General features: G+C 44.8%; 2 long non-coding RNA genes across 3 annotated transcripts; both read right to left on the reverse strand.

The window, feature by feature from the left end:
* Positions 1–2,142: 2,142 nt before the first annotated feature.
* On the reverse strand, positions 2,143–6,411 carry LOC133551642 (uncharacterized). The gene is made up of 3 exons (XR_009806534.1): positions 6,147–6,411; positions 4,167–5,892; positions 2,143–4,067 (listed from the first exon to the last, which is right to left on the reverse strand). It is a non-coding gene; the product is annotated as an uncharacterized LOC133551642 (long non-coding RNA).
* A 655-nt stretch (positions 6,412–7,066) lies between these two features.
* On the reverse strand, positions 7,067–12,465 carry LOC133551641 (uncharacterized). Of its 2 annotated transcripts, XR_009806533.1 has the most exons (5): positions 11,955–12,465; positions 9,175–10,218; positions 7,562–9,075; positions 7,326–7,424; positions 7,067–7,256 (listed from the first exon to the last, which is right to left on the reverse strand). It is a non-coding gene; the product is annotated as an uncharacterized LOC133551641 (long non-coding RNA). The 2 variants fall into 2 exon arrangements; XR_009806532.1 differs by having other exon boundaries at positions 7,067–7,424.
* Positions 12,466–19,055: the final 6,590 nt, after the last annotated feature.

Consider the following 19,055-nt stretch of genomic DNA (forward strand, 5'->3'; position numbering starts at 1 on the left):
TTTCCCGACCATTCATCTCTGTCGTCCTTTCATGTATGTTACCATTAATGATGTCATCCCTCGCAGGTCCACGTTCCAAACTAGGAATGACAATTGACTAAATTGCTATATGGGGGGTGGGGGGGTGGGGGTAAGAGTACACACTTAACACGAAGACAATGTCCACTTGAACAATTCTGAGTCACCCAGGATGAAGCTCATGAATAAAGACACAAGCCAACTGCTGAGTGACAGGCCAAGCATGGCTGTTTCTCCCCAAGCTTGAAAGAAAAAGTTGTGTAGCTTTCCTTTCCTCTTCCATTCAGGCCACTTGCCTACCGAGGCATCTTTAATTGGCTTGTTTCATCATATTCAAAATATTATTACGTTGTGTTTTCTCCAAGCCATTAAAGCTGTGTTAAAAGGAGCTCCTGAGACTAAACCCTGGAGTAGCAATGTACCTTTTCAAAACAAAAAAATGGAAAGGAAAAAGCACCTGGGAGCCGAAGCAAAGACATTCACGGCATTTTTAGAATTATTTTCATTTGGATCATTTTCTTGCTTAAAGACAAAATTTGAAAACCAATTAAGAGATGTGGTGTTTATGTTGAAAAACTCCATAGACTGCTATTTTCTTTAATACGTATTTAGTGCTAGAATACTCATTCAAGCAAAAAGCGATCGTAAACACAGATGGATTAAAAGCAAATCAAAAGTAGCGTTGAATAGAAATCACACATTACCAGCAAGGTTGCCGAGCCACCAGTGCCAGGGCCTGGGGCATAGCGAGTTTTGTCAGCCATAATCCATGAATCGTTGGCTGTTGGCCTCCAATCTACTAGACAAATATCACATTTCCCCCCGAAGCCTGTTTAATATCATTATTGAGTTTAATAATAAAGGCAGACAGGAATTTTTATTTGGACCTGTAAACCAGTGGTTTGCAACATTTTGTCGTGCACTACCGCTGCATATTTATTCAGCCAAGTTTTTAAGGTCGAGCCGAATTGTTGCGGTAGTCAATGCAGACACGGGAGACAGCGTGTGTGTAAAACTGTATTTAGTATACTGCATATGAAACAAAAACTAATGCCGCATGGAAGAGCTGCCACAATGGACCAAACGGAATCTATCGGAACAACATCGCCATCTGGTCCCCGCGACTTTGGCTCAAATTCCTCCTGTGATTAACGCAAACTCTCTGCTTCCTGTTAAGATCCGTACTCCGATCTTCCCATATTATGGTTTATTGTTGCATTTTTGTATCACCCTGTTTGACGTCTTTATTTCCTATTTAGTCTGTCACCACGGTAGCTCATTAGTTCACCTGTTACAATCATGGTCCCTGCACACCTGTCACTGTTGATTACTTCCTTTTTTAAGCTCGCCTTTTCTGTTCACTCATTCTCGGATCCTAATTTACATACGTGCTACAGTGACGACTCTCATCCTTCTTCGTATGTATATTCTCGCTAGCTCTCACGCTATGCCACTTGTTTATTCCAGTTTTCACACTGATGATTTGTTTTCTTGTTTGTGCCCTCGAGCCACATTATAGTTTCCTAGTGTTATCCTAGCTTTCACGCTAGCGTCTTTTGTTCTCTTTACACCAGTGTTTTTGTTCCTAGCCTTTTATTATTTAATAAATCCATTTATATCATACCTTTGCTGTGTTCTGCTTTGACGCATCCTTGGAAGAACCACACCGGCATTCCCATGCCGAAGAAGAGTCATCACACTTCCATTTCCTTCAACACCTTTCAGTTCCACTCCATCTCCATAGCGCTGTACCTTACAGTAGGTTTGGGTATCGTTTGAATTGGAACGATTCCGATTCTTTGTTTCGATTCCGATTCCTGATGATTCTCGATTCCGATACTTTCTTTAAAAAGAAAAAAAAAAAGGCAGGGTCAAAAAAAAGTTTAGGATATTTTAAATGAGCTAGATAACCTACATTCTTTCTGAAATAGTCTGACATTCTCCATCAATTTTAATTCTATTAACTTTTTTGAACTTTACTATAAATTCCTCACAGGGCTGTTTTCAACTAGAATATAAATATCAAATCTATGAACTTGAATATAAATATTATAAATTATGAATACATATTCACAGGGGTACACTTTCATCAAGAGAGCTTTATTTTTAAAAAACCTCATGAAAACACATTTACACATAAGTGTATGATACTGCAGGAAACCTCATGAAAACACATTTACACACACAAGTGTATGATGCTGCAGGTACTTAAACATGTTACTGTACTCCCACTGATGGGCTAACCTGGTGGAGAAAAGCAAATAAACAATAAAAAAACAACTTTCAAAACCCAGTCCCTATTAGCAGCAGGTACAGTATAAAATCAGAGACAGTTCTTGTTCAGGAAAATGACCATATCCGCCTTCTCAGGCAGGATGCATGAGCGTTCTGGACAGATAGTGTCTCCTGTCGAAGACGGGACACACATTTAGTTGTACTCCATGAACTCGGAGGGGCTTCATCATATTCGACGTGCACCCTCCTAAGCACGAAACAGTCCTGTCGCACGTGTTACATTTCGCCGATATTTAATTTTTTTTAGCAAAATAAAGCCACACTTTCGACCGCCGACGCCCGCTATCCATGCTTGACTGACTCGCTCGGCTACATAGGCTCGGCTATGCTAACACTTCAGACGTTTGGCGCTTCTTCGTTGGTGTTCATCGGCTTCTTCTTCTGGGTTGGCGGACTTATTTTTTTCCGGTCGGCGAACTGGGTCTCGAAACTAGGAATCGAAATTTAAACTTTTGAACGATTCCGGGAAAATCGGAAAGTTAGTCACTGTTTCAATCGATACTCCAGGGGTCGGGAACCTTTTTGGCGGAGAGAGCCATACAAGCCAAACATTTATAAAAGTATTTCCGTGAGAGCCATGTCATTTTATATTATTTAACACTGAATACAACTATATGCGTGGATTTTTAAGAAAGACCAACATTTTTAGAGTATAAAGAGTCTTATTTTCTTTTCAATAACATTGTTTTTCTGAGGCTAACCAAAAATAAATAAAATACTTCTTACCATTAATGCGACTTCTTGAACAGGTGTGGTAGAAACCGGATGAATGGATGAAAATGTATGAGAAGGTTTTATATTTTGAACGTTATTTTTGACACTGTGATTACCAGCGGAATCATTCATTACTTATCGTGTTAAACAATGTCAGCTAAGATCTATCTGAGAGCCAGACGCAGTCATCAAAAGAGCCACATCTGGCTCTCGAGCCATAGGTTCCCTACCCCTGCGATACCCAACCCTACCTTACAGTAATTGTGACCCCAAGATGCGGAAACAAGAGACAGTGTGCAAATAAAACTGTTTGATATTGAATAAACAACAACTAGTGCCACATTGAAGTGCACAGGAAACAAACACAAGTAATCATCCAGCAGCAAGGGGCAGGTGAAGCTGACATATAAACTCTCCTGGTTATGAGAGGGTCAGGTGTGACTAGACCAGAGGAAGGAGCGCTGCAAAGGTAAAGAAAACCTCAAACACAGGATGCACAGATTACAAAACCAAGACAAGGTAACCTGCGGTGACAAGTCATGACACATCCATCCATCCATTTCCTACCGCTTGTCCCTTTTTGGGAACACGGGGGGCGCTTGAGCCTATCTCAGCTGCATTCAGGCAGAGGGCGGCGTACACCCTGGACAAGTAGCCATCTCATCGCAGGGCCACCACAGATAGAAAGACAACATTCACAAACTAGGTGTTAAGGCGAAGACAGGTGGAAGGAGACGGCACAACAGTGGAAGTCCAACTCAATATTTATTGAGTAATTAATGATAACGTGGGATGTGTATGCTACTATATGTTTGAGTGTGTACTATGTGCTGGAATTAACATATGGAAATACCGTAAAGAATGTTGTCATGCGTGTTGGATGGTGGCGTCCAAAACCAGAGGGAGAAGGCAAAAGCAATCCGGTGTCCGAGCGTGGTCGTGGGGCAGGCGAGAGCGTCCAAAGTCCAGGCAATGTGTCAGGGATCCAGGAGAGCAAATCAGGGTTCCAGAGAGGATGGCAGCAGGAATGGAGACAGGGGCTGTGGAAGGAAGGAGAGACGAAGGAGATCACAAACAAGGCAGGAGGAAAACGAGCACAGGAATAAATCGCTGGTGAGAGTCAGATACGTGAGGCTTACTGCAAGCAATAGCAACGTTCCAACGACGAGGGTTCAGCGGCGGGAATCTTTATTCTGTCGTCCGTAATCACTGCCAGGTGTCTTGATTGGTGATCGTCTCCAGTTGTGTGTGTGAGCGGTCCGCGCTGCGCGCGAGGGGGCGTGTCTGGGTGTGGCGCGTGTGGACGCACTCAGAGTGGAGCCGTCGAGTTCTCCCGCAGATGAAGGCAGGGAAGACTGAGCGTGTGTCATAACAGTGCCCACCCCCTTATGCGAGACCCCCGACGAGCTCCTGGGTTGGCCCGATAGAAATCCTCAAGCAGCGATGGGTCAGCAAGGTAGGAGGCAAGGACCCAAGACCTATCTTCAGGCCCATAACCCTCCCAATCAACTAAATACACTAACCCCCTACCTTGCCGACGGACCCCGAGAATTTCTTTAACGGTCCAAACAGGGTCACCATTGTCCAAAATCCTGGGAGGGGGTGGGGTGGGAAGTAACAACTGGTTTGATCTGGGAAACATGGATCACGGGATGTCGCTTGACTGAAGGAGGTAAGGAAAGTTTAACAGCAGCAGGGTTTATTATGGCCTCAATGTTGTATGGGCCTACAAATCGGGGTGCAAGTTTACGAGACGGTACCTCAAGATGAAGATATTCAGTTCGTAGAAGAACTTGTTGACCCGGTGAATATGAGGGAGCCGGGATGCGTCGATGATTAGCACTGCGGCACATTCTTTCAGCGGATTTAATAAGGGAAGCCCGGGCGGCTTTTCAAATTTGCTGGCATCATTTGATGTGTTTATGGGGAGAGGGAACTGCAGCTTCAATTTCCTGTTGATGAAACATAGGTGGTTGGTAACCTAAGGAGCACTCAAAAGGTGACAATCCGGTCGCTGAACTCTTCAAAGAATTATGAGCAAATTCAACCCAAGACAGAAACTTGCACCAAGAGGATGGTTGTCTGGCGGAGATACAACGTAGCATGGTCTCAACACTTTGATTGGCTCTTTCTGCTTGACCGTTGCTCTGAGGGTGGTAACCCGAGGTAAAACTGACCGTGGCCCCGATTCCCTTGCAAAAGTTCTGCCACACCCGGGAGGGGAACTGGGGACCACGGTCCGAGACGATGTCCACAGGAATTCCGTGAAGTCTGACAATATGATTTGTGATAAGATCAGCAGTCTCGGAAGAAGATGGAAGTTTGGGTAGCGGAATGAAGTGTGCGGCTTTAGAAAAACGGTCAATAATGGTGAGAATAGTGGTGTTACCTTGGGAAGGTGGGAAGCCAGTGATGAAGTCCAGAGATATCTGTGACCATGGGCGACTGGGAACAGGTAGGGGGAGCAATAGTCCTGCAGGCGGTCTGTGGGAAGGCTTATTACGTGCACAAGTGGTACAAGCAGAAATGAACTCACGGGTATCATTGGCCATGGATGGCCACCAGAACCGCCGGCGGATGAAGGATAGGGTACACTGAAATCACGGATGGCAGGTGAACACACTAGAGTGTCCCCAGTCCAGAACTCGAGGTCGCAGGTCACGAGGAACGAATAGTTTGTTGGGAGGTCCTCCCTTGGGTCCCGGACTAACCTTTAGGGCTTCCTTGACCAGTCCCTCCACTGCCCATGTGACCATGCCGATAATTTTGGAGAGAGGAACGATAGTCTCTTCTGGGGCATTGTCAATTCTCTCCTCCGAGAACTGACATGAGTGGGCATCAGCCTTTGTATGACGGGAGCCCGGTCTGAAAGAAAGAATATAATCAAAGTGACTAAATAGTTGAGACCATCGTGCCTGTCTGTCATTCAATCTTTTTGCCGCCCGGACATGTAACAAGTTGCGGTGGTCCGTGAGGACCTGGAATTGATGTTTAGCTCCCTCTAGCCAATGTCTCCACTCCTTCAATGCCTCGTGTACAGCGAGCAATTCCCGATTTCCAGCATCATAATTGCGTTCAACCGAGGATAAACGTCGGTAGAAGAAAGCACATGGGTGGACCTTGTTATCCTGCTTGGAGCGTTGGGACAGAACTGCACCTATACCCGAGTCGGAGGCGTCCACCTCAACAATGAACGGAAGGTCTGGGTCCGGATAAACAAGGATGGGTGCAGAGATGAAACGTCTTTTGAGGCTCCAGAACGCCATTCCTGCATCACGGTTCCACTGAAAGGGGACATTGGTAGCGGTAAGTGCATGAAGAGGTGCGGCCAACTTACCAAAGTCCTTGATGAACCGTCTGTAGAAACCGGCAAATCCAAGGAAGCGTCGCAACTCAGTGCGAGTTGAGGGTTGAGGCCAGTCCACCACGGCCTTCACTTTCTTTGGTACCGCCTAAATATGTCCTTTTTCCAATAACAAATCCCAAAAAGTCTACAGAAGAAGAATGGAACTCACATTTCTCGGCTTTGACGAACAGACGATTCTCCAGAAGACGTTGTAAGATAAGCCGGACGTGCTGTTGGTGGTCCTTAAGGTTCTTGGAGAAGATCAGGATGTCATCCAGGTAAACCACAACAAAACGGTCAATCATGTCTCTGAGGATGTCGTTAACAAGTGTTTGGAAAACCGCAGGAGCATTGGTCAGACCAAAGGGCATGACCTTATACTCAAAATGACCTAAGTGAGTATTGAAGGCAGTCTTCCACTCATCCCCCTCCCTGATTCGTACAAGATGATAAGCGTTGCGTAAATCCAATTTAGTAAAGATGGTAGCCGGCGTGAGGGGTTCAAAAGATGAATTGAGTAGTGGTAACGGGTATTTATTCTTTACAGTGATACTGTTAAGTTGACGGTAATCAATACATGGCCGGAGGGATCCGTCCTTGCTGACAAAGAAAAACCCAGCGGCCACTGGGGACTTGGAGGGTCTGATTATACCAGAGGCCAGGGACTCGGAGATGTAGTCCCTCATTGCTTGCTTCTCAGGGAGGGAAAGGTTATATAGCCGGCTGGAAGGAAGAACTGCGTTGGGAATCAGATCAATAGTGCAGTCGTATGGTCGGTGGGGTGGAAGTGACAAGGCTTGATCCTTACTGAAGACGGGGGCTAGGTCATGATATATCTCCGGGATTAGAGACAGGTTAACGGGGGAAGGTATCGATCTGGGTCCTTCGGAACGTAAAACAGCAGAACTGAGACAATTAGCATGACAGTGGTCGCTCCAGGCCAGTATCTTACCGGTGGACCAGGAAATGTGGGGATCATGCAGATTCAACCAGGATCGACCGAGGACAAGTGGTGTCACAGGGGCGTTCAGGACCCAGAAACTGATGGTCTCTGTATGGTTACCAGAAAGAGTGAGGGATAATGGCTTAGTGCGATGTTTGATTGGTCCTAACGGGTGACCATCTAAGGCTTGGGCTGAAACAAAAGTCTCTAAAGGAATTAACGGAATACCCGATTCTGTGGCATACCTTAAGTCGAGGAAACTCTCGTCGGCTCCAGAGTCCACATATGCCTCCACAGATAGCGTCCTATCCTCCCAAGGTAGCAGGGAACAAAGTACTCGGAGCCTGCCTGGAAGAAGTTGTGGGGATTGTAGTATGGCTCACCAGTATCCCCGTGATTGGTGAGCCTGATCTTTTGGCCAAGAGGGGCAGTTGCGAATATGATGGTCCGCCAAACCACAGTAAAGACAAAGACGTTGTTGGAACCTCTGTTCCCGTTCCTCAAAGGAGAGTCGAGATCTCCCTATCTGCATGGGTTCTGGTGAAGGGCTAGGACCTGGACTAATTATGCCAGTCTGTCATGTGATGTTCCGGCTGGTAGAACTGGGCGGTCTTGCTGCAATGGTTCTGCCAAAGTCGCTCTCCCTCTCAGCTTCTCTTTCTGACAGTCGCTGATCGAACAAGAGGGCTAGTTCGATTAGCTCGCCACAAGAAGGCGGCCTGTCTCGCATCAACCCATCCTTTATGGTCTCATTCAGCCCTCTTCTGTAGGCACTCAAAAGAGCCCTATCATCCCAACCGCTCTCGGCTGCCAAAGTGCGGAATTCTAGGGTATAATTAGCTACGGAACGGCGACCCTGTCTGAGGGAATGAAGCCTGGCCGCAGCATTTCTGCCATCCGCAGGATGGTCAAAAACGGCCAAAAACTCCTTACGAAATGCAGAATAATTAGAGTTCAGTCCTGAAGACTTGCTAAGGGCGGAAGTAGCCCATTTAAGGGCAGGACCAGAAAACAGGGAAAACATAAAAGCTATGGTGGCCCCATCATTAGCATAGCGAGAAGGTTGGTGTTGTAAAATAAATTCACATTGAACCAAGAAGCCTCGACAAAGTCCAAATTCTCCGTCAAAAGTCTTACGGCTGGCTATCTTGGGTTCGCGAAAGACAGCCGGTCCTTCGGTGGCGGGTGCCTCAGAGAAGCTCGAAACGGGAGTGGGGAGTGTCCCCTGACCTGAACTGAGGTTGTCCAATCTTGCTAGCAGACTAGCGAACGCTACAAGAGTTTGTCCTCCAAGGTGGTAAATCGGGTCTGATGTTGTTGGAGGACAGCCTGAATGGAAGGTAGGTCTCTAGGAGGAGGAGTATGGGCCCGCCTACCGGGTGGGGGGTGTGCTGCTCCGTCTGGTTCCATCTTGGTTGGAACGTTCTGTTAAGGCGAAGACGGGTGGAAGGAGACGGCACAATAGTGGAAGTCCAACTCAATATTTATTGAGTAATTAATGATTACGTGGGATGTGTATGCTACTATGTGTTTGAGTGTGAACTATGTGCTGGAATTAACATATGGAAATACCGTAAAGAATGTTGTCATGCGTGTTGGATGGTGGCGTCCAAAACCAGAGGGAGAAGGCAAAAGCAATCCGGTGTCCGAGCGTGGTCGTGGGGCAGGCGAGAGCGTCCAAAGTCCAGGCAATGTGTCAGGGATCCAGGAGAGCAAATCAGGGTTCCAGAGAGGATGGCAGCAGGAATGGAGACAGGGGCTGTGGAAGGAAGGAGAGACGAAGGAGATCACAAACAAGGCAGGAGGAAAACGAGCACAGGAATAAATCGCTGGTGAGAGTCAGATACGTGAGGCTTACTGCAAGCAATAGCAACGTTCCAACGACGAGGGTTCAGCGGCGGGAATCTTTATTCTGTCGTCCGTAATCACTGCCAGGTGTCTTGATTGGTGATCGTCTCCAGTTGTGTGTGTGAGCGGTCCGCGCTGCGCGCGAGGGGGCGTGTCTGGGTGTGGCGCGTGTGGACGCACTCAGAGTGGAGCCGCCGAGTGCTCCCGCAGATGAAGGCAGGGAAGACTGAGCGTGTGTCATAACACTAGGGCCAATTTAGTGTTGCCAATCAACCTATCCCCAGGTGCATGTCTTTGCACAAGTATCCCTAAAAAGTATTTGTGGCAGGGAAAAAATATTTCAAACATATTACTCTCATTTATTACTGTCCCAAACTGTTCAGGTGGTTAAAAGTTAAAAGTTAAAGTACACTGATAGTCACACACACACTAGGCGTGGTGAAATTACCTTCTGCAACTGACCCATCCCCTTATTCCGCCCCCTGGGAGGTGAATGAGCAGTGAGCAGCAGCGGGGGCTGCACTCGGGAATCATTTTGCTGATTTAACCCCCAATTTCAACCCTTGATGTCAAGCAGGGAGGTTTTGGGTCCCACTTTTATAGTCTTTGGTATGACTTGGCCGGGAACTCACAACCTACCGATCTCAGGGCTGACACTCTAACCACGGGGCCACTGAGCAGGCAATCATGAAATGGGATTTAACTTCAGCACGGTGGAAGAGGGGTTAGTGCGTCTGCCTCACAATACGAAGGTCCTGAGTAGTCCCGGGTTCAATTCCGGGCTCGGGATCTTTCTGTTTGGAGTTTGCATGTTCTCCCCGTGACTGCGTGGGTTCCCTCCGGGTACTCCGGCTTCCTCCCACCTCCAAAGACATGCACCTGGGGATAGGTTGGTTGGCAACACTAAATTGGCCCTAGTGTGTGAATGTGAGTGTGAAAGTTCTCTGTCTATCTGTGTTGACCCTGCAGTGAGGTGGCGACTTGTCCAGGGTGTACCCCGCCTTCCACCCAAATGTACATGTAGCTGAGATAGGCACCAGCGCCCCCCGAGACCCTAAAAGGGAATAAGCGGTAGAAAATGGATGGATGTTTTTACAATGTTGGAAAGTCGTTACAAGCAACGTCAGAGCGTCAAATCATAAGGTTCGTGCACAAGCCACAATTACATCCTCGGTTCAGATCCCACATCAGGGCAAGGAAAAACTCAACCCAGTGGGATGCCAATGAAAAACTTTGGAAAGGACCGCAGATGTGGGTGACTGAGACAGTTTGACCCCACACTGTCACTGTTTAAACTTTGGCTTCCTTTCAAACCATGCACTTTTTTTTTAGTCAGTGGAAAGCCTGCTCAACAAACAAATTGTAAGCTGTCACTCACCATGGCTCTACATGTCTGGCTAAAAGAGTCAGGGTGGGGCTGAAGGCTTTATGTAGGTGAGCACACCTGCTTTGACTAATTAGGCCTAATTTGGGCCAAACCATGATTGTCAGTAGCTAGGTGTTGCTGAGGGACACTGGACATTTGAAAGTTGTGTTGTCTAAACCTGAATACACTGTGGACAAAAGTGACTGCTTTAAAAATGCAAAAGTACAATGTGACTACCTTTTAGACATCTGATGGTTATTTACGGTTAAATTTACAAAATAACTATTTTCTTAATTTCCCTTGTCATATTGGTCCCAAATAGTGGGCGAGGCTAATTAAGTGGGGAAAATGCCATTTTTCTGCAGTCTGCTGCCTGTCACTGCCAGAGGAGGTTCTCTGTACTGATCAAGACTTTCGGTCGTCATACATCAAACAACTACTGAGATTGTTGGTGCTTTGTCTTCCTAATTTGTTCACCTTTTGACACTTTTTGGGATTTAAATAAATGTTTGTAAACTGTTGCCACTGCGTGACTTGCCATCCTTGATTTGAAGTCTGGTTTGCAAAGGTTACATTACCTTCACCCGAGGCGGGGTGTGACAGTGACCCCCCAGCCCCCTCTAGGGAGACCGTTGCAATGGACTTCAAGTGGGTCTAGCACAATATTGTGAAAGTCCAGTCCATAGTGGATCCAACATAAGAGTGAGAGTCCAGTCAAAAGTGGGGCCACAGCGGACCATACCGAGCGGAGACAGGTCAGCAGCGCAGAAATGTCCCAACTGATGCACAGGCGAGCGGTTCACCCCGTGTACCGACTCTGGACAGCCGGCATTTCATCCATGGCCACCTGACCTTTTCCCCCCCCTCTCCCCCACACACAAGAGAGAGGGGGGCAGAGCAGAAAAGATAAGAAACGGCAGATCAACTGGTCTAAAAGGGGGGGGGGTCTATTTAAAGGCTAGAGTATACAAATGAGTTTTAAGATGTGACCTAAATGCTTCTACTGAGGTAGGATCTCTAACTGTTACTGGAAGGGCATTTCAGAGTACTGGAGCCCGAATAGAAAACGCTCTACAGCCCACAGACTGGTTTTGGGCTCTGGGAATCACTAATGAGCCGGAGTTCTTTGAACGCAGATTTCTTGCCGGTACATGGGTTGTGCTTTTAATTCTGCTCACTTAAGAGACACAATCCTCTGTGCACAAAATGAGTGTGACTGTGCTATGAAGTTTGCAAGTCTTTTAGTATACGCAAACTTTTAGTAGATCCGGCCCAAAGTGTGTTCCTTTTAGGCTTTGTACAAAATGCACAGTTTTTTGTTTGTTGACAATCACAATCTTTAAGGGCAACCCTTGCCTATCACTAAACTGAAACCAAAATCCTGCTTTTACAGCATATAATATTTCTATGTTTAGTCAATTTACCTGAATATTTGTCTTTCCCGTGCCCTTGGCGACAGCCATTCCTTTAGCCCTTATAGGCGACGCCCTGCAAGCAATCGCCAGTTTGTTACAGGAAGTGGCTCACTCTGCAGCCACAGGGCGCACAGAAGATGAATCGCATAAAAGGGATAATGGATTCAGGAAATAGACGGAAGCTGAATTTAAGGTGGACTGCTGTAGGGTGGAGACGCGCTAAGAGTGATCACAGAGTGTCTGCAAGTCAAGATGAAGCCGGCTTTTCTTCCCCATGCCTTCTCTGCTTGGTATTCCGCCGTGGAGGTAGTCTCAAACAAACTCTGGCATGCTGGGAAACTTCACACGCAGGCGCACAATTGAATTCAATGCCGCGTGTGTCCTCTCTTTGTTTTTCATTCAAAGCAGAAGTTAAAAGCCATTTAGACAATCTGACAATCAGCTGAGCCCACAGTCTCCTCTCACGGTCCATCTTTGTCTACAAATGGCCCGTCCTGTGGAATGAAGATTGACGTGTTGCTAAGATACCCTGACAGAGTTGTTAAGGCGGGAGGGAGGAGAGAGAAAGAGAGTGAGAGAGGGCGGGCGAGTCAGGACACGACACACAGCAACCACAAACGAGACGCAAGGTGAAAGATTGTATCTGAGTGGAAATGTCACGCTCTCAATAATGTGTCTATCAATAACAATAAATTGCAAGGCCTTTACACAGATGTGTTTCTGGTACGCCCAGCAAATTGACAAAATTGTCCTGTTCTTGCTCTTTATGTTTTTTGTTCAAATCATTCTTTATGGTGCATCAGACAACAAGACCGACCGACTGCTACTTTTAAACATGCAATCAATGGTAATCATGATATGTTGAGATGCATTGAATTCTTTGTGGCTGGATTATCTTTGACGTTAGGCCATTATTAGAACAGTCCATTCACTAACACTTTGCTTGGTCAGCTTTAGTCTGAGGGGATGGTGTTGGATCCAAAGTATTTATCCTCTCAGGGTGCGGTAAGCCCAGTTACCGGCAATTGGCAGTGTTGGCCACTTGCGTGCTACAAGGAGCTATGCTACGTAGCTTCACTACATTACCCAGTAACGTGGCGGTAGCCTCACTCCTTTTCAAACCAGTAGCGATTCCTGTAGCTTTGCTATTTTTTGACCCATGTAACGAGGTAGCATTCTCAGACTCAGACAAACTTTAATAATCCGCAAGGGAAATTGCTCCTTACAGTAGTTCAGTTACAAAGTATGGAAAGGATCGTGCACACAAAGGCACAAGAAGAGGGCGAAAACAAAAAGTATAAAGTAGACAAAAAATGTACCATAGTAGCAATATAAAATATAACATATATGTAATATTTACATAATAATATACAGTATAGAAAAGATTATATAGCGCTACACAAAAAGCAAATGGACTGCAAATCCAAGGGGGTTAAAAAATACAGAGAAAATACAAACCCCGTTTCCATACGAGTTGGGAAATTGTGTCAGATGTAAATATAAACGGAATACAATGATTTGCAAATAATTTTCAAACCATCCATCCATCCATCCATTTTCTACCGCTTATTCCCTTTCTGGGGTCGTGGGGGGCGCTGGCGCCTATCTCAGCTACAATCGGGCAAGTCGCCACCTCATCGCAGGGCCAACACAGATAGACAGACAACATTCACACTCACATTCAAACACTAGGGTCAATTTAGTGTTGCCAATCAACCTATCCCCAGGTGCATGTCTTTGGAGGTGGGAGGAAGCCGGAGTACCCGGAGGGAACCCATGCATTCACAGGGAGAACATGCAAACTCCACACAGAAAGATCCCGAGCCTGAATTTGAACCCAGGACTGCAGGAACTTCGTATTGTGAGGCAGACGCATTAACCCCTCTCCCACCGTGAAGCCCATTTTCAACCCATATTCAGTTGAATATGCTACAAAGACAACATATTTGATGTTCAATCTGATAAACATTTTTTTTGTGCAAATAATCCATAACTTTAGAATTTGATGCCGGCAACACATGACAAAGAAGTTGGGAAAGCTGGCAATAAAAACTGATAAAGTTGAGGAATGTTCATCAAACACTTATTTGGAACATCCGAAAGGTGTGCAGGCTAATTGGGAACAGGTGGGTGCCATGATTGGGTATAAAAACAGTTTCCCAAAAAATGCTCAGTCTTTCCCAAGAAAGGATGGGGCGAGATACACCCCTTTGTCCACAACTGCGTGAGCAAATAGTCAAAGAGTTTAAGAACAACATTTCTCAAAGTGCAATTGCAAGAAATTTAGGGATTTCAACATCTACAGTCCGTAATATCATCAAAAGGTTCAGAAAATGTGGAGAAATCACTCCATGTAAGCGGCATGGCCGGAAACCAACATTGAATGACCGTGACCTTCGATCCCTCAGACGGCACTGTATCAAAAACCGACATCAATCTCTAAAGGATATCACCACATGGGCTCAGGAACCCTTCAGAAAACCACTGTCACTAAATACAGTTTGTCGCTACATCTGTAAGTGCAAGTTAAAGCTCTACTATTCAAAGTGAAAGCCATTTATCAACAACATCCAGAAACGCCGCCGGCTTCCCTGGGCCCGAGAACATCTAAAATGGACTGATGCAAAGTGGAAAAGTGTTCTGTGGTCTGACGAGTCCACATTTCAAATGTTTTTTGAAAATATTTGACATTGTGTCATCCGGACCAAACGGGAAGCGAACCATCAAGACTGTTATTGATGCAAAGTTCAAAAGCCAGCATCTGTGATGGTATGGGGGTGGATTAGCGCCCAAGGCATGGGTAACTTACACATCTGTGAAGGCACCATTCATGCTGAAAGGTACATACAGGTTTTGGAACAACATATGCTGCCATCTAAGCGCCGTCTTTTTCATGGACGCCCTTGCGTATTTCAGCAAGACAATTCCAAGCCACATTCAGCACGTGTTACAACAGCGTGGCTTTGTAAAAAAAACGGTGCGGTTACTTTCCTGGCCCACCTGCAGTCCAGACCTGTCTCCCATCGAAAATATGTGGCGCATTATGAAGCGTAAAATACGACAGCGGAGACCCCAGACTGTTGAACGACTGAAGCTCTACATAAAGAATGGGAAAGAATTCCACTTTCAAAGCTTCAACAATTAGTTTCCTCAGTTCCCAAACGTATATTGAGTGTTGTTAAAAAAATTAAAAAAACTCCCAACCTTACCCTGACGCGATATCCACCCAGATATGTGGCCATAAGAATCCCTTTCCTACCGTAGCTTGTTGTGTAACTTGCTACATCTCTCTGGGGAAAGCTTAATTGAGAGTAACTAGTAACTTATCTTACTACACATTCCAAGGAGCTTGCCCATCACGGGGAATTGGTAGTCCAAAATTGAAAGGTACCTTGTAAAACTAATATATGGTCATTATTGTACCAAGTTGTGGCAGTGGTAATATTATATAATTCTAATTACATTTCAGAATTTTCACTGTAGGAAAAAGTGCACAGTCCATTTGTTTCGTTGATGTTTCAAGTTTTAGCAGCAGTGGGGCTCTTTACGTTGTCCTGACACAGTAGGGCAAAGAAAATAAATAATTCATAATGAAAGCATCGTGGTTAAAAAATGTTGGACTTTTTCAACGAGTGTGCTTCATTATTTTTTTTATTTTTTTTTACAGTTTCATAAACATTTGACAAACGGGAGGCAGTGAGTAGTGATGAGGTTGGAGGAACATTTTGGGTCGACGCCCCGCCCCCCGCAATGGCAGCCAGGTGCAGCTTCTTTCCTAGCAGCTTGTCAGGAAGGATGTCTTGAGAGATGCTGCCTGTTAACGAGCGTAAAACAAAAAACTTTTTTTTCTCCATATTTTTCTTCCTCTCTTGCGGCGGAAACAACTTGAGTCACGATTTTACCATTAAATTAAAACTAATATGACAAATTTGGAAGCTGCGTAGTAGCATTGGGCAAGGCCTCACTTGTTGGTACGAGGTTTGAACCCCCAGGATTGTGTCAAAGGAGTTTAAAATAGTGCCTAATTGGGTCTGAATTACCGCCACCTATTGATAATCAGCCATGACATGACGATATTAGGACTGTGACAAAACCATTTATGTCAAAAGCTGTGTCTAACCCCAATTATACAGGCTGTATTACCGCCCATTTGCTTCAATCAAAAACCTTACCATGGAAAAGTAACGCTTGTTTTCCGGTGGAAAGATACTTTTGTTTTATTTTATTGCACTTTTTTAATTTCATTTGTATGTTACATGTTCTGTAAATGTTCTAATTATAGCCACAGTCATTTAACAAGGAGGTTCATTGGAAGTAGGTGCTTATAAGAGACTGAAAATGAGCGAAATTAACTTTTATTTATTTACGTATATATTTGACAGGGACAGTACAATTAACATTGCTACCCACTGGTAACTGATGTCAAAGTACATAAGACTTCTAGCCAAAGGCTAATTTGCAACCTTTGTCTCTAGTTAGGCTTTTTAAAAAAGTTGAGAAAAGTGTAACACATACCAAAGGATTAAGACAAGTACAAAAATAAAGACCCATTGAAAATAATAGGCCCCATTTGTCCACACAACATCCATCACACTTCTGATTTTTCTTAAGCCGCTTTTTCAGTTTAATGTCCGAATGTGACTTTAACTCCAGTGGCAAATGTACTACATATAATTTTAATGGAGTGCTTAAGAAAGTAGTAAGAAAAACAAAGCTTCCTTTGATGAAATTGTTGTTAGTAGTACCTTGGTAACCAAATGCCCTTGTTAGTTATTTTTGCTTGAAGGAAATCTGCACTTTTTCCAAAAATCCTAATGCGAGACAAGATCATAGATATTTTCCTTTTCTGTGCATTCTATATAGTGAAACACTGCTAGTAAGTGGCGGCTTACAATGTAGGTAATCAGGATTTCTCTCTAAAAGTCCTCTAAAAGAAAAAACTTCCAAAAAAACGCCACCGACGCGCCACATTAACCAAGATATAGGTACATTGTTATTGCTAACACAGAGGAACTCCTTTTCTGGTGTCCTCTGACCACTAGCGAGTAGCCAGCTATTGGCAATCAGCTAACTTGAGGTTGTAATAACGTTGGTTGCAACCCGCCATGAAATAAAGGAGGAGTGTGACCTTTTTCTGCTGCTGCTGTATTGCCTTTGCATTTGTAAAGGTTAATACTAGGTTATAAATCATGCATCTCACATGTCTAGTGGAAGGTTGCGACACCAAGCCAAAAAGTTAAGGAAGAAAATATAAGAGCCGACAACATTGCGAGAAAGCATATCTTCATCTGAGGAGTAAGCATAAGTCAACATTTAACAGCTCAAGGAAAGAACAAGTGCTGAAAAATACAACCATCCCATCTGTCAGCATCCCAGTGAGAGCAGGTGTTTTGCAAGTCACTGTTTGAAATATTTTGAAATAGTGCTAAATGATGAAGTTCCAAGGCTCTCACAAAGTCTGCCTTTAGTGGTAGCAAACACAGAGAGGGCTTTCTTTTGTTACTGTTGTTGTTGTTGACAATGGTGGCATTTGTGGCTTTGCACTCTGTGAAATAAATGCGCCTAGTTAAGATGTTTAAGTAATACTTAAAATGCCCAACATACAGTAACTATTACATGTTACCATGACTGTACCCATTATTCTAGTACATACATAGTTACAACATGTACATTATATACATCAGTGGTGGTTTGTTTGTAGAGGGCTTTATAGATGCAATAGATCACCAATACCTCTCCTTTTCTGGCTCTCAACAAAGGTGGACATTCCCCCCACCCCCCTCTCCCTTATCTCTCCGGCTTTTCTTTCCTTGTCTCAATGTGTCTTGTCTAAACTTTCCAAAGAGCCTCTTTTTTGCAGTGTTCTCTGAAATTTGAAACATGGAATTGATAAACTGGTCCCTTAACTGAATTGACAAGAACTTCTCCTTAAGAAGCTCATGTTCTGGGGAACCTACCTGTCCTGACGGAACGTTTGCTGCTGTATACACAAGGGGACTGTTTGGAAAAGTGGAGAGTCGTGTGCATGGCGATCCTTTGTGTCGAAGACTGTTAGAATAATTATGTATATATTATCATCATACCATTTTGCTTTAGGGCCATTGATATAAATTATTGTCAATTGTGCTGAAGTGGTATTTTTGTATCTATGCAAGCTGGCAATCCATAAGATTGCCAGTTGTTTTTATCACTGTTGTGTCCAGACTCGGCCTGCTGATGGCCAAGGCCAAACACCGCTGTGACGCAGACAGAGCAGAGACAAGGCGATATGACCTGCGTCACCTATTTTTTATTTATTCTATAATCATATATTGTGTCTAACTGGAGTTGTCAAGATTGCCCCCTTCCCTCAGCAACAGCTTCTGTGATGTAACAGGGCTTTCCAAATAAATAGAGGAGGCACGCGGGCTTGACTTTTAAAACGTAGTTTGGATCTGTAACTAGAAAACAGCCACACGGGTCTCCTCATGTGCTAAATTGAACTCTGTCTCTGCATGATTCCTTGATTCTTGTCTGATTATTAGTCGTCATCTGTGTTTGAACCTGACAAAGACCTTGAAGATATCTATTTGGAACTGTGATAACAGGTCATCTGCTGATTGGATTGAGCGTTGTTCTAGTCTCGCGACAAACTTGGAAGCCCATGGCAGCCGTTCAAGGATCCCATAGGCTGCCCGTCTGAATAACTTATTTAGGCAGAGCTTTGGACCCTCAGACTTTGACAATATCTGAATTGAAATGCAAAGTGGATATCTCGGATAAACTTTCTACTCTGCAAGTGGAAACTTTGATCAATTTAGGAGCCAGAACAGACAACCAACGCCGACAAACCCCTGGAATGTGTTTGCCGACCTAACCAAAACATTCCTTATTCTACAAATTGGTTCCCTCTGCATTGGCCTGGGCAAAACCATGCTGTAAACACCCCAGTGAGACCATTACAGCGAAAGACGCTCTGAATCCCTTGCCACTTCTTCAGAGTCACCAGGGATGTTCTCTATGCTCAGTGATGCCAAACGCAGACACTTCCAGGCTTATGGACAAAACAGGAACCCATGGACCACTACTAAACAGATATGCACACATACCCCCAGCCCCAATACCATGCCT

Source organism: Nerophis ophidion, linkage group LG04 (assembly GCF_033978795.1).
Source record: "Nerophis ophidion isolate RoL-2023_Sa linkage group LG04, RoL_Noph_v1.0, whole genome shotgun sequence".
Lineage (NCBI taxonomy): Eukaryota > Metazoa > Chordata > Actinopteri > Syngnathiformes > Syngnathidae > Nerophis > Nerophis ophidion.